Source organism: Leptodactylus fuscus, chromosome 5 (assembly GCF_031893055.1).
Source record: "Leptodactylus fuscus isolate aLepFus1 chromosome 5, aLepFus1.hap2, whole genome shotgun sequence".
NCBI classification, from domain to species: Eukaryota; Metazoa; Chordata; class Amphibia; order Anura; family Leptodactylidae; genus Leptodactylus; species Leptodactylus fuscus.
In genome coordinates, this window is record NC_134269.1 from 133,757,091 (window position 1) to 133,776,661 (window position 19,571).

Consider the following 19,571-nt stretch of genomic DNA (forward strand, 5'->3'; position numbering starts at 1 on the left):
TCCATCAGTTATTAGATATATCAAACTGAAATGGCTGTTGCAAACACCAAAATATTTAGAACAAAAAATGATTAAGATTAATAGGGGTGCCCAAACTTTTTCATAGGACTGTATATTTTATCCAGTGGCAATAACCTCAGATGCATTAATATATTTTTATTCTTCCAGGAAGTTTGTTCAGGTTAGGAGGTGGTTTTGTAGCGACCCTGTTTAGAGTTTGTACATCTGATTTTTGCAAAAGCATTTTTAGAAGATATTCTGAAATGTATTTTCCATTGAATAGTCAATGTATAGTGCAGCTTTTAAAGACTTTTATACATGAGGGTTTTGTTTGTTTTTAAGGTTGAGGTCCTATGTTACGGAAATGTAGCTTTTTTTTGTTGCGGCTTTTTGAGCCAAAGCCAAGAATGTCTTCAAAAGAAATGAGAAATATTTAGGAAGTACTTAAACCTCTCCCTTCTGCTCAGTCCTGGCTTTGGCTTAAAAAACTGCAACAAAATCTGCAACAAAAAAAGCTGCGTTTCTGTAACCTGGGGCTTTGGCCTAAAGAAGTTTTATCAACAATCCAATTGAAATAAATGAGAATGAAAATAATAGGATATGATAATTCATGTTGTGATAAGATGCAAATACAGCCTTGAAGTCTGGCTGGGCAGTTGATCAAAAACAACCATTGGCATTAAAGGAAATGCATACGGACCCTGTTCCAATCTCAGTTATGAAATACATAAAGAATATATCCCAGAGGGTCAGTCATTTTTCTTCTTCCTCCTCCTCCTTACAATCTTGTGTCTGACTGTAAGAGCACATTCACACATTGCAAGTTTGATGCAGACATTTTTTCAAAGGTTACATTCATCTGAATAGAACAATTTTCAATGGTAAAAATGTGTGCAGTAAATCTGCTGCATGTGAATATACCCTAAATGTATTAGCTGCGTAAGGAGCCTTCAACTAGTGTTCTGACCGTAATAGAAGGTAAGAATCGCTAGACCCCACTCTCGTGTCTGCCAGCCAAAAATGGCAGAACTCTATAGGAAATTAAAATCATCTGTGAGATTTCTAGAAGACTTATTGTCAGTCTGGATGATTTCATGAACAGTAGGGTCATGTATAACTGTATTCTTTTATTGTGTGTGTAGACTTAGTTTATCTTTTATTCTATAGTAGAAATTTAAAGGCAATTTTAAATGAGGTAATATCCAGTATTATTGTACTGTTATTGTCTATGTTCTAAACGTATTTCCTTGTGGCCAAAGGACAAGTCACTTGAAATGTAGCTTCATCAAATGGTAGTCCAGTACAAGGCTTTCTAGTGTCTGCACCTCTGTAAATGTAAATAAATCTTCCTTGTACTGAACAGCCGTCTGTGGCCTGTTAACATACTCAGCACAAGAACATGGAACTTGAGACTCCCTAGGCTCTTATACTTCTTGATCTCTCCTACAGCTTGCTGGTTTCAATAATACTGTTTTGTTAGGGTAGGGCTAACTTTAGATGGATGGAGCTGAATGCAGATTTTGTGGACTTATTCTCTGTTTGATATGGTATTTATCTATTCTTCTAGCTACTGGGTGCAGTCTTGTTAAGAAGCTTTTCTACTCTGTTCAGTAAAGTAGTGGAGTGATACCATAAACTAAGGGAATGCAGCATCTTAACCATTTAGCACTTTTTAGTTCCTCTTTTTCTTCTTCTAGGCTCCTCTAAATGTTTTGAAACTTTGTCCTAGAAAACTTTCTGAACAATAGTGGCTAGGTTGGGCTTTCTGCTACAGTTTCTATGTTTCTATCATGAGAGGAAGCAGCAGGGGAAACCTCTGATTGGCTCAGAATTCTGAGTACAGCCATTACGTCTTAGGACATGTTCACACGGCGGAAACCTTTTCTGCCGTGCGAACTCTCCGCGCGGCTAGCTGCGACGGAATGCCGATGCAGTGCATCAGGATTCCACTCCTGATCAGGCCTGAATGAATGGGCCTAATCGGGAGGGAGTCTCACGTCGCTGCTGCCTCAGCAGCGGAATCCGCGGGAAGAAGGGGCCTGTCACTTCTTTGTCCCACTAGCGGAAAAAAATTGCTAGCAGAAAAAAAAAGCGAGCGACTCCAATTCAAATCAAATGAATGGGAACTTTTTTTGCCAGTGGATTTTTGAGACTGATTCCACTTCAAAATCTGCCTGCAAAAAATTCTGTATGAACATTCCCTTAAAAGGACAAATTCATCCCCACTCAGGAGAGTATGAGGAGAGAGAAAGTAATTTAATACATTTTTAATATATTAAACTGGATAAGGTATGACTTTCTTTTTTAATTAAAATAGTTTGAAAGAGTAATTGAATTAAATGATCATGACTAAGCATAAACAATTTTCTACCCAGATATACAAGGATACAAGCACCTTATGTTTATGATACTGTGTTTAGAGTCCTCATATGGTTGATTTTACCAGTCTTTTCACTGAGAGACTTACCTCTCGTTCATATCTGCGTTTGGTAATCCGTTTGGGCAGTCCGCATGGGAACCCCTTCCTGAACGGAATAACAAACGCATTTGCAAGCACTGTGCAGTAAAAGCACACAGACCCCATAGACTATAATGGGGTCCGTGTGCTTGTCGCTAGATCTCCGAAGGAAACTTGAGGAGAGGATAGTACTTCAAAATCTACTTTGCTCTCCGCATGATTCATGCGGAGATCTGCCGGCAAGTACATGGACGCAATTATAGTACAAATGCGTTCGGTGGTCCGTTCTGGGGATCCCCATCCGGACTCCCTGAACGGATTACCAAACGTAGATGTGAACAAGGGGTTACTTGTTATATAGAAAGTCACAAGAAAAACAAAGTACATCCTTTTACAATTCAAAGGGTGTACATATCAGGACATAAAAAAACAAACAAAAACATCTGATCCTCAGGAGGCCTTAAAATTAGTTAAATAAAATTTCATATGAACATCAAGACACAACAGATTCCACCATTTCATTATTTATTCTACAAAAATGAAGCCAAAATGGATAAGTCCTATATGAAAAATTAAATATGCCCCTGAATTAATAGCTTGTGAAAACACATTGGAGCAGCAGTAACTTAAAGCAATGGTTTTCTGTATGTTTCTGTCTCTTACTTATTCTGAAGGTTGCTATCATTTATGCATTTCAATTGGGCTGAGGTCTGAAGTCTAACTAGGCAATTGTAACACCTTGAATCTTTCTTACATCAAAACGTTTTGCCATATTGGTTGGCCCTTTAAATAATCATTTCAGAAACTATCTTCTTTTTTTTTCAGTATGTGCAGTCCTTAAAGTGTACATAAACTTTTCAACAACTTCTGACTTCCAGCCAACATTTATGCAATTAACAAATTTTGTAATTTACTTTACCAAAAGATCTTGGTTCCTTTTCGGTGCTGTAATTCACTTTTTTTTGTCCTCTGCTTCTCTATCAGAAGTAGAAATCTTTGCTTTTACTGACATGAACTATGGGGGAGTTTGGGTGTAATACAGAGAAGCTGAGACTGGAGGGAGGCATTGTAAAAGATCAGATTCTTAATTTCCATATGTTACTCTTTAAGAAAGCACCAGGAAAGTACTAATGATTTGCTAACATATGCTCAATTATATTTTGGGTGTAAATCTTATTTAGAGGCCATCCAGTTTAATACTATTCATTATTATTATTATTATTATTATTATTATTATTATTATTATAAGAGATGAGTGAACACTATTCGAAACAGCCGTGGTGGGTTAAGCAGCCGGCCTCCGGCAAAGTCTGCATGCCGGCTGCTTCCATTCTTTTCTATGGGAGTGTGCTATTCGAAATGGCTGTTTCGAATAGTGTTTGCTCAGCTCTATTAATAATAATAATAATAATAATAATAATTAATAATAATATTGCAGAGAGTGCTACAGGTTGTTTACTTGTCCAGGACTAGGATTTATTCAGTGTATATATTTACCTGAAGTTATCTTTAAGAAAGATGAACTGCTCTCTTATAAATGGAACAATTCAATCATTCTGCACCACGTACACGTCATTTACAAGACCTCCATTTCCTCTTGGCTTCCTGTTCTACTTGTACTTAATTGGTCATTAAAAGAAACTATTTTTGTAATGTGTACTTCTTGGGGTTTTCTGTATATAACACTGCATAAAGGCTACATTTATGTGCAGATTTGTTATTTAGTAAATGTGTTCCTGTCACTGTAGGTACAATATTCACATATCTCTTTGAGAAATAGGTTATATCTCAGTATTTGATAGCTTGCGGATTTAATGTTCATCAGAATTGAGAGAATCTGGGGGCCGGGTCCTGCAGCTATTATTACACACAGAGGAAGAAAAAATAATCTTTTAAGCTTCTCTCTTAAATATTAGGTTCAGCCATAAATGTGACAGTATAGCCTTGTGCGCATATGCTGGTGGGAACCTAATGATCAAAGTGAATTAAGGTGATTATAACTGTGGTTATTCTACAGCTCAGCTTGGACAGGATTCAGTAGCAAAGCAATCTCATTTTACTCCCTGCTGTGCAATAGAACTAGTTGCTGCATCCTGGGATGGCAGATGTCCTTATTTTGCCTTTCTCCTCCTCCAGGCCACACGATGTAGGAGCATGTGAGCTCTGGATGTGGCTGCTTTTAGATAATGTGTTTGCATCTGCATTAAGAGCAAGTGGATTCCCCATGCAGGCCTAGAAATACAGATCATAGCAGACGGCTTCATCTATAAGTATGAGAGGTTGTCACATGTCTTAGCAACCCTTAAGACTTGCATTCTGATAAATTCCTCGAGAACAAGGCAACTGTTGACCATCCAGCTGAAAATGGCATCTTTTCATGGTTCAGAGCTCCTGTTTACCTTTAGTCTATGTCTTAAATTATTAATATTTTTTTTTCCCTCTCATGCACATATTTATGTCTTCAAGCATAGCAGTAATATTACCTTATGGAGGTTTATATACTTTCTTGGGCACCATATTTATATAAATATAAAAATGGAAATTTTGCATGAATGTTGTTGATCATTGCCTCTCATTATACATATCATTTATGCTATTAATACAATATTGATATATGTATAATTGTGGCTATTTATGATAACTCTTTTAAATATTTTAGTGGAGAGTATGGTTTTGTTTCAATATATGATCCGCATTAGCAAGTTTTTATAGGTGAATATAGCAGAATGTTTTAACGGAATAGGTTATGGTGTTTGTACAGAAATGAGTCTTTCCTGAAATTTTGGTAGGAATTACACAATATCCACAAGTATGGACTTCTCTTCCCTAAACTGCTGCTAAAACAAATTTGTGATTTTTAAAGCAGAAACTATCCAATGCCTGTATGAAACACATTATGGAACGTATACCAAGCCCATATGTAACAACATGTAGTAAAAGAGCAGGGCTGTGCCTTTGGCATAAATATTTCAAGGTGCCAATTTTCTTCTGTTTGGTTTTTTTTGTTTGTTTTAAATTGTTCCAATATTCTCAAACTTTACCATTATCTTCATTTGTTCCTACACACCATATATACATTGTACAGGATGTTCTGCTTATAGTAATATTCTTTAGTACTTATTGAATTGATGTTTTAAATAAGAACGTTTCTCCAATTTTCTGTAAATGTTGCTGGTAATGGAGAAGCTTTAGAGCGTTCATTAGTTTAGTCTTAATGCAGTACACATTACAAGAACATTTGTGCTAGAAGGAAAAGTTTTGCTGAAAATTGTGGTGTAACCCATCTAAGTGCTAATGGTGGTTTAAGATCATTTCATTCTATGATTTCACCTTCCCCAGCCTCATGCCAGACATTTGTAATTTCTAGACAACGCCTTTAAATTCAAACAACTATGTAATTAATAAAAGAGGGCGTTCACAATATCGTTGGATTCTGTCAGCAGTGTCCGTGGCTAATGTCCGTTGCAAGATTTTAGCAACGGACACTAGCTGGTCAGTCTGAAATTTCCATTCATTTCAATGGGATTTTATCTTGTGTCCATTACTGCCCATTTGTGTCCATTTACACTAATGTCCTTTTTTCAAGCAGACAAAAAAATCCTACATGCAGGACTTTTGTTTGAAAAAACGGACAGCAAGTGTCCATTATTTATTTATTTATTTTTTTTTTAACTTTGAAGTCTTTGGGCAACGGATAGCCATCAGTTACTGTCCATTTTTTTGTGTCTGTTTATTTTCTGCGCATGCTCAGAAAGCATAAACAGGAAAAAAACAAAAAAAAACGGACAGTAGAGAGAAACAGACACTAGCTGATGCTGACACCACCTGATGCTAACTGATACTAATGTGTCATTTTTTTTATTTTTTTTTTAACTGACCCATTAAATGGATCAGTTAAAGTAAACTGACATATTAACTTTAGAGATGAGCGAGTACTATTCGAAATAGCAGCTTCGAATAGCAAGCACCCATAGGAATGAATGGACGCAGCCAGCACACAGGGGGTTAAGCGGTAGGACGCCGACCCCCATCTGTGTGCCGGCTCCATTCATTGCTATGGGTGTGTGCTATTCGAAACTGCCGTTTCGAATACTACTTGCTCATCTCTAATTAACCTTAGTTAGCATATGTTAATGCCTGTTATGATAGGTGCCCGTTTTTTTTTTTTTTTTTAAACGTACACTTTCATAACGCATTCAACAGTAGTGTGAACCCTTCCTAACCGTGCACGTTGGCTAATCTGCCTTAGTGTAAACCCCCCCCCCCCCCCAAATCTCAAAACTTAAACATAGGAGAACACTGTGATAAGCAAAACAAGGTAGAAGCTTTTTCCAGACCCATCAAAAATTATTCTTTACAATGACAAAACACTTTGCCTTGGTCTAGATGTTATATACTACTTATGGCCTCTCCTTATTTTAGTATACCCAGTGCGTTTAGTGCTCAGCAGAAAAGGGAGATTCTAGTGTGTTGATTATTGGCTGGCCTGCACAATTCTAGTAGTTTGCTGCTTATGTTGAAGAGGTTCCAAAATGGGACTGAGCTGCTGAGCATGTGTAACCACAAGTTCTGATGCCTAAGGTGGACTAATTGAGCAAGGATCAGAAGAACTGCGGGGGCCGCTCTAACAAGGGAATTCTTTCATTAATGATTAAAAAAGATTTTTTTTTTTTTATTGTGGTAATTCCCTTTTAAGAAATTAGGAAGTGTTCTGCAATTTTTTTTTTAAGTTTCTTTTTCACCCTTACTGGAAAAGATATAAATATTTTGTAGATTTCCTAATTAAAAGTGTCATGATTTTAATTACTCATTCCAGGAGCAATAGGAATTGTTAGTGCAGTTTACCAAGAATGGGCCTAGCAAATGAGATTTGCAACAAATGAAATATTACTGCTGTTGCCACTTGACGTATTTTCTATATACTCCTACCTTTCTTTCAGACCGTATATAATAAGAATACCATATATACTCGAGTATAAGCCAATGCCCCTAATTTTACCACAAAAACTGGGAAAACTTATTGACTCGAGTATATGCCTAGGGGGGAAATGCAGCAGCTACTGGAAAATTTCAAAAATTAAAATAGATACCAATAAAATTACATTAACTGAGACATCACGGTCATGTGCATTACAGCTTAGTAAGTCCATGTGCCTCGTAGTAATAGCAGTTAACCCTATCATGTCCCTCACATTAACCCCCTGTGTGCCTCACATAAGAGTTACTGATATGTGGGACATATGGAGGTAATAATTAGGTATCTTCAAAATTAAGGTCCTTTATTAGTACCCCCATGTGTCTCACATATTAGTAACCCTTATATGGGTCACACAGGGGTTAATATGAGGGACATGATGGGGTTAACTGCTATTAATGTGAAGCACATGGAGTTACTGAAACCAAATTAATAACCCCAAATGCCTGACATTACTAGGAATAGTAACCCAGCAGGTACCTGTGTGTTTTACTTACACTTTATTCTATCTTCCTCTCCTCGATGCAGGGCAGCAGCAGGGGCCTCCCGGGCTTTCATCTCTCTTGCTAGAGAAGAGGGAGTGTCCTATATCATTACTGTAGCACTAAAGGACCTCCCCCTTCGTTTAATTTATGCAGGTACTTACAGGTCCTGTACTCTGTGCCTCATTTTGCCAATGCAAATGCATTGGTTAAGGAACCAATCAGGGCCCCTGACTAATGCATTTGTATTAACAAAATGAGGATTAATAGTTGGGGCTCGAGGCCCAGTCCAGCCCATTGAAGTGAATGGGAAGCGCTGCGTGTACGGCTCGGCATGAGCAGAGCTAGCCATACACGCGAGCACATCCCATTCACTTCAATGGGAGTGCTCGTAGTGAAAAAAGCAGCCCATTCATTTCTATGGGGAGCGCTCGTATGCCGGCTCCCATAGCAATGAATGGAAACTGATTTATACGCCGCTGATTCTGAACGTGTTTTATGTTCAGAATAAGCTGGCGTTTACTCCGTGTAAATGAGCCCTAACTGTGAAACACCTACAGTCCACGTGGTTTCATCAATAACTTTACCAAGCTTTATAGAATCAGTGCAGTACCTAAAGGGGGCGCTCCATGACACAATAATTAGCAAATTGCTAAGGAGGTAATTCCAGTGCCATGTACATCAGCCTTAGGTTCTGTGCTAGGCAGCTATTGTTAATACTTATATTGATATTTAGAATATCAGAAAAGTGGACTGTAATATTTATCCCAATACACCCGCCCCACCCCACCTCCCCATATAGCGGTCACCAACTAAGAGGAAGATGAGACTCCACGGACTGTTATACCCCAAACCACCCACCCCACCACTCACCCACCCGAATCCAACTCCCCCCCCCCCCTCCCCACTTTACTAGCTTTGGCAATGCCAAATATCTATTCGGACGTGCCAATAAAGCTTGTTTGATTTGATTTGATTTGATTTGATTTGATTTGAAAAGTGGTTGAAATATACCAAAATCTAATCCACACGCTGGTAAAAATCTGAGCATAATTTGACCTGAGATGTGAATTTTAAATCCATTGCATGTCAATTAATGCTGCAGTGTTTCACGATGGATTTTAACATTTGCATATGTGAATTCCAGAAAAAAAGCAGCATCACTTGGTGTGGATTTTCTTCTGCAGTGTATCAACCCCCTTATAGACCTACGTGAGAAAGGAAAAACAACTTTATCCAGACATAAACCTATCATGTACATACCTGTACTTTTGATAACTGTTTTCCTTTCAGTTATATATTCCATTTTATATTACTTTTAAAATATAGGATTTTAGCTTTATATTTTATAGTATTATTCTGACAATTCTTCAAATTGGCTTTTAAGGCAGTTGGAAGAGTTTATGTAACATTAACCGGTAATATTTGCTTTTTATAGGTATGGGTTATTACATTTATAAATTCTTGGCGAAACTTTTTACATGAAGTAATAGTGCTTGTTGCATATTGAATTTTAGAAAGCATCCATTTCATGCACGATATGCTGAGACATGTGGATGGATAATTCTAAATCGGGATTATTTATTCTTGGATAGACTTGAATTCATTTCGCTTTAGATATGTAAACAGAAGTGTGTTTATTCTATATATGTAATCTTTTCGGTACATACTCCTCCTGTTGGTACTGAAATTGCAACTCTATACAAAGCACAAATGATACTTTTGTGTAAAGTTGGCTCATGTCTTCAGTGGATGAATTAACAGTTGATACAATTTGCATAACATTAGCCATCATGCCATCGTGCCATCGTGCTCTAAGCTCACCATGACCTATTTTACTGTATATGTGGAAAGCCTTTCAGCAATGTATGCACTGTCCTTCCAATGACTGCATCATAAAAGTGCTACTTGTTATCTTACAGCAGTTTATTGTAGAATAGTTTCTTTTTAATTCTTCTGTTCTTCTTCATTTTTATATAAAGGTATTTGTAACATGAACAATTAAACTTAGACAGGATGTGCATCAACGTATGTTTATAAGGAATTACAACAGGATCATCTGAAATAAAGATATGCTTTTACTTGATTCTCCTTCTGACTAATGTCTCTGACTCTCACCTAGCTAGCCAGTTCCCTCTTTCACACTGATGTGGGGCAATGACCAGGAAACAGCTGTCCATGGATGGGTCTTCCTTTTGGAGGAGTTATTCAGGATTTTGACTTTAATCTTATGAAATTATGCCACTAGGTTTCTGGAAAACGAGGCATTGATCTATAGCAGGGGGGTCAAACTCTCTTTCGCTGAGGGCCAGCCTTATGATATCTTCAAAGGGCCTTTAGTAATTTTGCGACTGTATAACTGTAGCTGCGCCACTTAGGCATAGTTACATTTATAGCTCATTGAAGAAAACCATAAGCCTGATGTTAACTTCTTGTTAAATAACACAAAACATTTTGTAAAAATGCTTACCTATTTTGTTTTCTGGCTGGATGTCCCTCTATAGGTAATAGTTATCCCCTCTTCAGGTAATAGCACCCCCATAAGTAATGGTGTCCTAATTATCCATCTCTAATGATGATAACCCCCTACAGGTAAATAGTGCCCCTACACACATAAATGTTGACACGCCCCCAATGTTCTCCCCGCCCCACATCAAATGACATACTTAAAGGGGTTGTCCGGGATAACTGGAATTCCCTACACTAATCTAAACACCCTCCTACTTTCTAAATAACATAATTAATCAAAACTGTATATTTACTAACTTTCTGATTATTTGGTGTCGATCTGTCTCCCCGTTTTCCGGAAGTGGATCGTCACTACTGTTTCACCTCCCCATCCACCCCATTATACTTGCCCTCCATGCTTCTTCCAGCAAGATTACACCTCCTTCTTTACTGATCCTGTCTATGTGTGCTCTTCTCCAATCACTGCTGCTGATAATTCACTTCTACTGGATCATCGCTGCAGAGAACAGAGCAGCAATGGAGAAGAGCACGTACAGACAGAATCGGTAAAGGAGGAGGAGGAGCCATCTCGCAGGGAGAAGCGTGAAGGGTAAGTATATAATATGGGTCAGGTGTTGGGCTGAGTAGGTAGGGGAGAGTAAGGTGAGGGGGTTAGTGTGGAAGTTACGTATCAGGAAGCCGAACCTAATAAACAAATGCAGGAGACACAAAAAAAAACCAAACATTTTTTTTCTGCCTGCCCTTTAACTTCATATTTACCTCTACTTCCTACATAGCTCTGATGCGGCGCTGGGTTTTTCACCTATTCTGTTGTCCTCCCAGATAACTCTTCACCTGCACTATGGTACTGCAAGCGATACTATAGAGCAGGAGACAACATTGCTGTAAGGACTAGAGATGAGCGAACAGTGTTCTATCGAACTCATGTTCGATCGGATATTAGGCTGTTCGGCATGTTCGAATCGAATCGAACACCGCGTGGTAAAGTGCGCCATTACTCGATTCCCCTCCCACCTTCCCTGGCGCCTTTTTTGCTCCAATAACAGCGCAGGGTAGGTGGGACAGGAACTACGACACCGGTGACGTTGAAAAAAGTAGGCAAAACCCATTGGCTGCCGAAAACATGTGACCTCTAATTTAAAAGAACAGCGCCGCCCAGCTTCGCGTCATTCTGAGCTTGCAATTCACCGGGGACGGAGGTTTCCGTCCAGTTAGCTAGGGGTTAGATTCTGGGTAGGCAGGGACAGGCTAGGATAGGAAGGAGAAGACAACCAACAGCTCTTATAAGAGCTAAATTCCAGGGAGAAGCTTGTCAGTGTAACGTGGCACTGACGGGCTCAATCGCCGCAACCCAGCTTTCCCAGGATCCTGAATGGAATACACTGACAGTGTATTCCCGTATACCCGATATATACCCCTGATACCCGTTCCAACGGTGTGCCCCCCCACCTTCACCCCAGAAATACCCTGCAAGTCCCCTAGCAATAGAATTGGGGCTATATACACCCACAATTTTTACTACTGGTATACAGTGCCATTGTCTGACTGGGAATTCAAAGAATATATTGGGAATACAAATACCCTCATTTCTTGCTACTGCCATATAGTGCCAGTGTCTGACTGGGAATTCAAAGAATATATTGGGGTTACGTGCACCCACAATTTTTACTACTGGTATACAGTGCCATTGTCTGACTGGGAATTCAAAGAATATATTGGGAATACAAATACCCTCATTTCTTGCTACTGCCATATAGTGCCAGTGTCTGACTGGGAATTCAAAGAATATATTGGGGTTACGTGCACCCACAATTTTTACTACTGGTATACAGTGCCATTGTCTGACTGGGAATTCAAAGAATATATTGGGGTTATAAATACCCTCATTTCTTGCTACTGCCATATAGTGCCAGTGTCTGACTGGGAATTCAAAGAATATATTGGGGTTACGTGCACCCACAATTTTTACTACTGGTATACAGTGCCATTGTCTGACTGGGAATTCAAAGAATATATTGGGAATACAAATACCCTCATTTCTTGCTACTGCCATATAGTGCCAGTGTCTGACTGGGAATTCAAAGAATATATTGGGGTTACGTGCACCCACAATTTTTACTACTGGTATACAATGCCATTGTCTGACTGGGAATTCAAAGAATATATTGGGAATACAAATACCCTCATTTCTTGCTACTGCCATATAGTGCCAGTGTCTGACTGGGAATTCAAAGAATATATTGGGGTTACGTGCACCCACAATTTTTACTACTGGTATACAGTGCCATTGTCTGACTGGGAATTCAAAGAATATATTGGGAATACAAATACCCTCATTTCTTGCTACTGCCATATAGTGCCAGTGTCTGACTGGGAATTCAAAGAATATATTGGGGTTACATGCACCCACAATTTTTACTACTGGTATACAGTGCCATTGTCTGACTGGGAATTCAAAGAATATATTGGGAATACAAATACCCTCATTTCTTGCTACTGCCATATAGTGCCAGTGTCTGACTGGGAATTCAAAGAATATATTGGGGTTACGTGCACCCACAATTTTTACTACTGGTATACAGTGCCATTGTCTGACTGGGAATTCAAAGAATATATTGGGAATACAAATACCCTCATTTCTTGCTACTGCCATATAGTGCCAGTTTCTGACTGGTAATTCAAAGAATATATTGGGGTTACGTGCACCCACAATTTTTACTACTGGTATACAGTGCCATTGTCTGACTGGGAATTCAAAGAGTATATTGGGAATACAAATACCCTCATTTCTTGCTACTGCCATATAGTGCCAGTGTCTGACTGGGAATTCAAAGAATATATTGGGGTTACGTGCACCCACAATTTTTACTACTGGTATACAGTGCCATTGTCTGACTGGGAATTCAAAGAATATATTGGGGTTATAAATACCCTCATTTCTTGCTACTGCCATATAGTGCCAGTTTCTGACTGGTAATTCAAAGAATATATTGGGGTTACGTGCACCCACAATTTTTACTACTGGTATACAGTGCCATTGTCTGACTGGGAATTCAAAGAATATATTGGGAATACAAATACCCTCATTTCTTGCTACTGCCATATAGTGCCAGTGTCTGACTGGGAATTCAAAGAATATATTGGGGTTACGTGCACCCACAATTTTTACTACTGGTATACAGTGCCATTGTCTGACTGGGAATTCAAAGAATATATTGGGAATACAAATACCCTCATTTCTTGCTACTGCCATATAGTGCCAGTTTCTGACTGGTAATTCAAAGAATATATTGGGGTTACGTGCACCCACAATTTTTACTACTGGTATACAGTGCCATTGTCTGACTGGGAATTCAAAGAATATATTGGGGTTATAAATACCCTCATTTCTTGCTACTGCCATATAGTGCCAGTGTCTGACTGGTAATTCAAAGAATATATTGGGGTTACGTGCACCCACAATTTTTACTACTGGTATACAGTGCCATTGTCTGACTGGGAATTCAAAGAATATATTGGGAATACAAATACCCTCATTTCTTGCTACTGCCATATAGTGCCAGTGTCTGACTGGGAATTCAAAGAATATATTGGGGTTACGTGCACCCACAATTTTTACTACTGGTATACAGTGCCATTGTCTGACTGGGAATTCAAAGAATATATTGGGAATACAAATACCCTCATTTCTTGCTACTGCCATATAGTGCCAGTGTCTGACTGGTAATTCAAAGAATATATTGGGGTTACGTGCACCCACAATTTTTACTACTGGTATACAGTGCCATTGTCTGACTGGGAATTCAAAGAATATATTGGGAATACAAATACCCTCATTTCTTGCTACTGCCATATAGTGCCAGTGTCTGACTGGGAATTCAAAGAATATATTGGGGTTACGTGCACCCACAATTTTTACTACTGGTATACAGTGCCATTGTCTGACTGGGAATTCAAAGAATATATTGGGAATACAAATACCCTCATTTCTTGCTACTGCCATATAGTGCCAGTTTCTGACTGGTAATTCAAAGAATATATTGTGGTTACGTGCACCCACAATTTTTACTACTGGTATACAGTGCCATTGTCTGACTGGGAATTCAAAGAATATATTGGGAATACAAATACCCTCATTTCTTGCTACTGCCATATAGTGCCAGTGTCTGACTGGGAATTCAAAGAATATATTGGGGTTACGTGCACCCACAATTTTTACTACTGGTATACAGTGCCATTGTCTGACTGGGAATTCAAAGAATATATTGGGAATACAAATACCCTCATTTCTTGCTACTGCCATATAGTGCCAGTTTCTGACTGGTAATTCAAAGAATATATTGGGGTTACGTGCACCCACAATTTTTACTACTGGTATACAGTGCCATTGTCTGACTGGGAATTCAAAGAGTATATTGGGAATACAAATACCCTCATTTCTTGCTACTGCCATATAGTGCCAGTGTCTGACTGGGAATTCAAAGAATATATTGGGGTTACGTGCACCCACAATTTTTACTACTGGTATACAGTGCCATTGTCTGACTGGGAATTCAAAGAATATATTGGGGTTATAAATACCCTCATTTCTTGCTACTGCCATATAGTGCCAGTTTCTGACTGGTAATTCAAAGAATATATTGGGGTTACGTGCACCCACAATTTTTACTACTGGTATACAGTGCCATTGTCTGACTGGGAATTCAAAGAATATATTGGGAATACAAATACCCTCATTTCTTGCTACTGCCATATAGTGCCAGTGTCTGACTGGGAATTCAAAGAATATATTGGGGTTACGTGCACCCACAATTTTTACTACTGGTATACAGTGCCATTGTCTGACTGGGAATTCAAAGAATATATTGGGAATACAAATACCCTCATTTCTTGCTACTGCCATATAGTGCCAGTTTCTGACTGGTAATTCAAAGAATATATTGTGGTTACGTGCACCCACAATTTTTACTACTGGTATACAGTGCCATTGTCTGACTGGGAATTCAAAGAATATATTGGGAATACAAATACCCTCATTTCTTGCTACTGCCATATAGTGCCAGTTTCTGACTGGTAATTCAAAGAATATATTGTGGTTACGTGCACCCACAATTTTTACTACTGGTATACAGTGCCATTGTCTGACTGGGAATTCAAAGAATATATTGGGAATACAAATACCCTCATTTCTTGCTACTGCCATATAGTGCCAGTGTCTGACTGGGAATTCAAAGAATATATTGGGAATACAAATACCCTCATTTCTTGCTACTGCCATATAGTGCCAGTTTCTGACTGGTAATTCAAAGAATATATTGGGGTTACGTGCACCCACAATTTTTACTACTGGTATACAGTGCCAATTTCTAACTAGGAATTCAAAATGCGCAAGGCTCCCGGAAAGGGACGTGACGAGGCCGTGGGCGAGGTCGGGGGAATGGTTCTGGGGAGCAAGGTAGCAGTGAAGCCACAGGGCGTCCCGTGCCTACTCCTGTGGGGCAGCAAGCATTGCGCCACTCCACAGTGCCAGGGTTGCTTGCCACATTAACTAAACTGCAGGGTACAAACCTTAGTAGGCCCGAGAACCAGGAACAGGTCTTGCAATGGCTGTCAGAGAACGCTTACAGCACATTGTCCAGCAGCCAGTCAGACTCTGCCTCCTCTCCTCCTATTACCCAACAGTCTTGTCTTCCTTCCTCCCAAAATTCCGAAGCTTTACAGAACAATAACCCAAACTGTCCCTGCTCCCCAGAGCTGTTCTCCGCTCCTTTCATTGTCCCTCAACCTACCTCTCCACGTCACGATTCCACGAACCTAACAGAGGAGCATCTGTGTCCAGATGCTCAAACACTAGAGTCTCCTCCATCTCCGTTCGATTTGGTGGTGGATGACCAGCAACCCACCCTCATCGACGATGATGTGACGCAGTTGCCGTCAGGGCATCCAGTTGACCGGCGCATTGTGCGGGAGGAGGAGATGAGACAGGAGTTGGAAGAGGAAGTGGTGGATGATGAGGACACTGACCCGACCTGGACAGGGGGGATGTCAAGCGGGGAAAGTAGTGTGGATGTTGAGGCAGGTGCAGCACCAAAAAGGGTAGCTAGAGGCAGAGGCAGAGGTCAGCAGCTTAGGCGAAGCCAGGCCACACCCGGAATCTCCCAAGATGTTCCAGTTCGTACCCAGCCCCGAAAAACTCCCACCTCGAGGGCACGTTTCTCGAAGGTGTGGAGTTTTTTCAAGGAATGCGCTGAGGACAGATATAGTGTTGTCTGCACAATTTGCCTCTCGAAATTGATTAGGGGCTCTGAGAAGAGCAACCTGTCCACCACTTCAATGCGCCGTCATTTGGAATCCAAGCACTGGAATCAGTGGCAGGCAGCAACGGCAGGACAAAGGCCGCCTGCCGTTCACGCCACTGCCACTGCCTCTGCCACTGCCTCTGCCTCTGCCACTGCCACTGCTGACTGTGCTGGCGATGCACTCCAGAGGACGAGCCAGGACACCACTTCATCTGCCTCCGCCACTTTGTTGACTTCTACCTCATCCTCCCCTGGTCCTGTCTTATCTCCTTCTCCTGCACCATCAAAGGCACCATCAGGCGTTTCTTTACAACAACCCACCATCTCTCAGACATTGGAGCGGCGGCAGAAATACACTGCTAACCACCCACACGCGCAAGCCTTGAACGCCAACATCGCTAAACTGCTGGCCCAGGAGATGTTGGCGTTCCGGCTTGTTGAAACTCCCGCCTTCCTGGACCTGATGGCAACTGCGGCACCTCGCTATGCCGTCCCTAGCCGTCACTACTTCTCCCGGTGTGCCGTCCCCGCCTTGCACCAGCACGTGTCACTCAACATCAGGCGGGCCCTTAGTTCCGCGCTTTGCACAAAGGTCCACTTGACCACCGACGCGTGGACAAGTGCATGCGGACAGGGACGCTACATTTCACTGACGGCACACTGGGTGAATGTAGTTGAGGCTGGGACTGCTTCCCAAACTGGCCCGGTGTACCTCGTCTCCCCGCCTAACATTCCTGGCAGGGACACGAGAAGAACACCCCCCTCCTCCTCCTCCTCTACCGCCTCCTCCTCCGCCACCGCCTCCTCCTCCGCTGTTAGATTGACCCCAGCTACGAGTTGGAAACGTTGCAGCACTGGCGTTGGTAGACGTCAGCAGGCTGTGCTGAAGCTGATCAGCTTGGGGGACAGACAGCACACTGCCTCCGAGGTGAGGGATGCCCTCCTCGATGAGACGGCAATATGGTTTGAGCCGCTGCACCTGGGCCCAGGCATGGTCGTTTGTGATAACGGCCGGAACCTGGTAGCAGCTCTGGAGCTTGCCGGACTCCAACATGTTCCATGCCTGGCCCACGTCTTCAACCTAGTGGTGCAACGTTTCCTAAAGAGCTACCCCAATGTTCCAGAGCTACTGGTGAAAGTGCGGCGCATGTGCGCCCACTTTCGCAAGTCGACAGTAGCCGCTGCTAGCTTAAAATCTCTCCAGCAACGCCTGCATGTGCCACAACACCGGCTTTTGTGCGACGTCCCCACACGCTGGAACTCAACGTTTCAGATGTTGAATAGAGTGGTTGAGCAGCAGAGACCTTTGATGGAATACCAGCTACAAAACCCTAGGGTGCCACAAAGTCAGCTGCCTCAGTTTCACATCCATGAGTGGCCATGGATGAGAGACCTTTGTGACATCCTACGGGTCTTTGAGGAGTCCACAAGGAGGGTGAGCTCTGAGGATGCGATGGTGAGCCTTACAATCCCGCTCTTGTGTGTTCTGAGAGAATCCCTGATTGACATCAGGGATAACTCAGATCACACAGAGGAGTTAGGGATAGCATCCGATCCGTCACAGCTGGAGAGTAGGTCCACACATCTGTCCGCTTCACTGCGTTTAATGGAGGAGGAGGAGGAGGAGGAGGAGGAGGAAGAAGAGTTGTCCGATGATGTGATGGTGATACAGGAGGCTTCCGGGCAACTTCGAATCGTCCCATTGTTGCAGCGCGGATGGGTAGACATGGAGGATGAGGAGGAAATGGAGATTGAACTTTCCAGTGGGGCCAGAGGAGTCATGCCAACTAACACTGTGGCAGACATGGCTGAGTTCATGTTGGGGTGCTTTACAACCGACAAGCGTATTGTCAAAATCATGGAGGACAACCAGTACTGGATCTTTGCTATCCTTGACCCCCGGTATAAAAACAACATCTCGTCTTTTATTCCGGTAGAGGGGAGGGCCAATCGCATCAATGCTTGCCACAGGCAATTGGTGCAGAATATGATGGAGATGTTTCCAGCATGTGACGTTGGCGGCAGGGAGGGCAGTTCCTCCAGTAGGCAACCAAGTTCTCACCGGTCCACACAAACGAGGGGCACACTGTCTAAGGTCTGGGACACCTTGATGGCACCCCCTCGCCAAAGTGCCGCCACGGAGGGTCCTAGTGTCACCAGGCGTGAGAAGTATAGGCGCATGTTGCGGGAATACCTTTCCGACCACAGCCCTGTCCTCTCCGACCCCTCTGCGCCCTACACGTATTGGGTGTCGAAGTTGGACCTGTGGCTTGAACTTGCCCTATATGCCTTGGAGGTGCTGTCCTGTCCTGCCGCCAGCGTCCTATCTGAGAGGGTGTTCAGTGCAGCCGGTGGCATCATCACTGACAAGCGCACCCGTCTGTCAGCTGAGAGTGCCGACCGGCTCACTTTGATAAAAATGAACCACCACTGGATAGAGCCTTCATTTTTGTGCCCACCTGTGTAAAGCACCCCAACATGAAACTCCATGTCTGTACTCAACCTCTCCAATTCCTCCGCATCCTCATACTCATCCACCATAAGCGTTGCACAATTCTGCTAATACTAGGCTCCCTCCACCCTGATTTCCCCCAACTCTGCTGGTTAGAGGCTCCCTCCACCCTGATTTCCCACAACTCTGCTGGTTAGAGGCTCCCTCCACCATGAATTTGCCCAAACTGGGCTGGTTAGAGGCTCCCTCCACCATGAATTGGTCCAAACTGGGTTTTTTAGAGGCTCCCTCCACCATGAATTAGTCCAAACTGGGGTTTTTAGAGGCTCCCTCCACCATGAATTGGTCCAAACTGGGCTGTTTAGCGGCTCCCTCCACCATTAATTGGTCCAAACTGGGCTGGTTAGAGGCTCCCTCCACCATGAATTTGCCCAAA

The 19,571-nt window shown here is 41.8% G+C and overlaps 1 protein-coding gene across 2 annotated transcripts in view; it reads left to right on the forward strand.

Annotated features, from left to right (window-relative positions):
- Nucleotides 1-19,571, forward strand: part of DOCK4 (dedicator of cytokinesis 4) — a 259,057-nt gene that overhangs the window by 45,535 nt on the left and 193,951 nt on the right. The gene's annotated exons all lie outside the window — the stretch shown is intronic.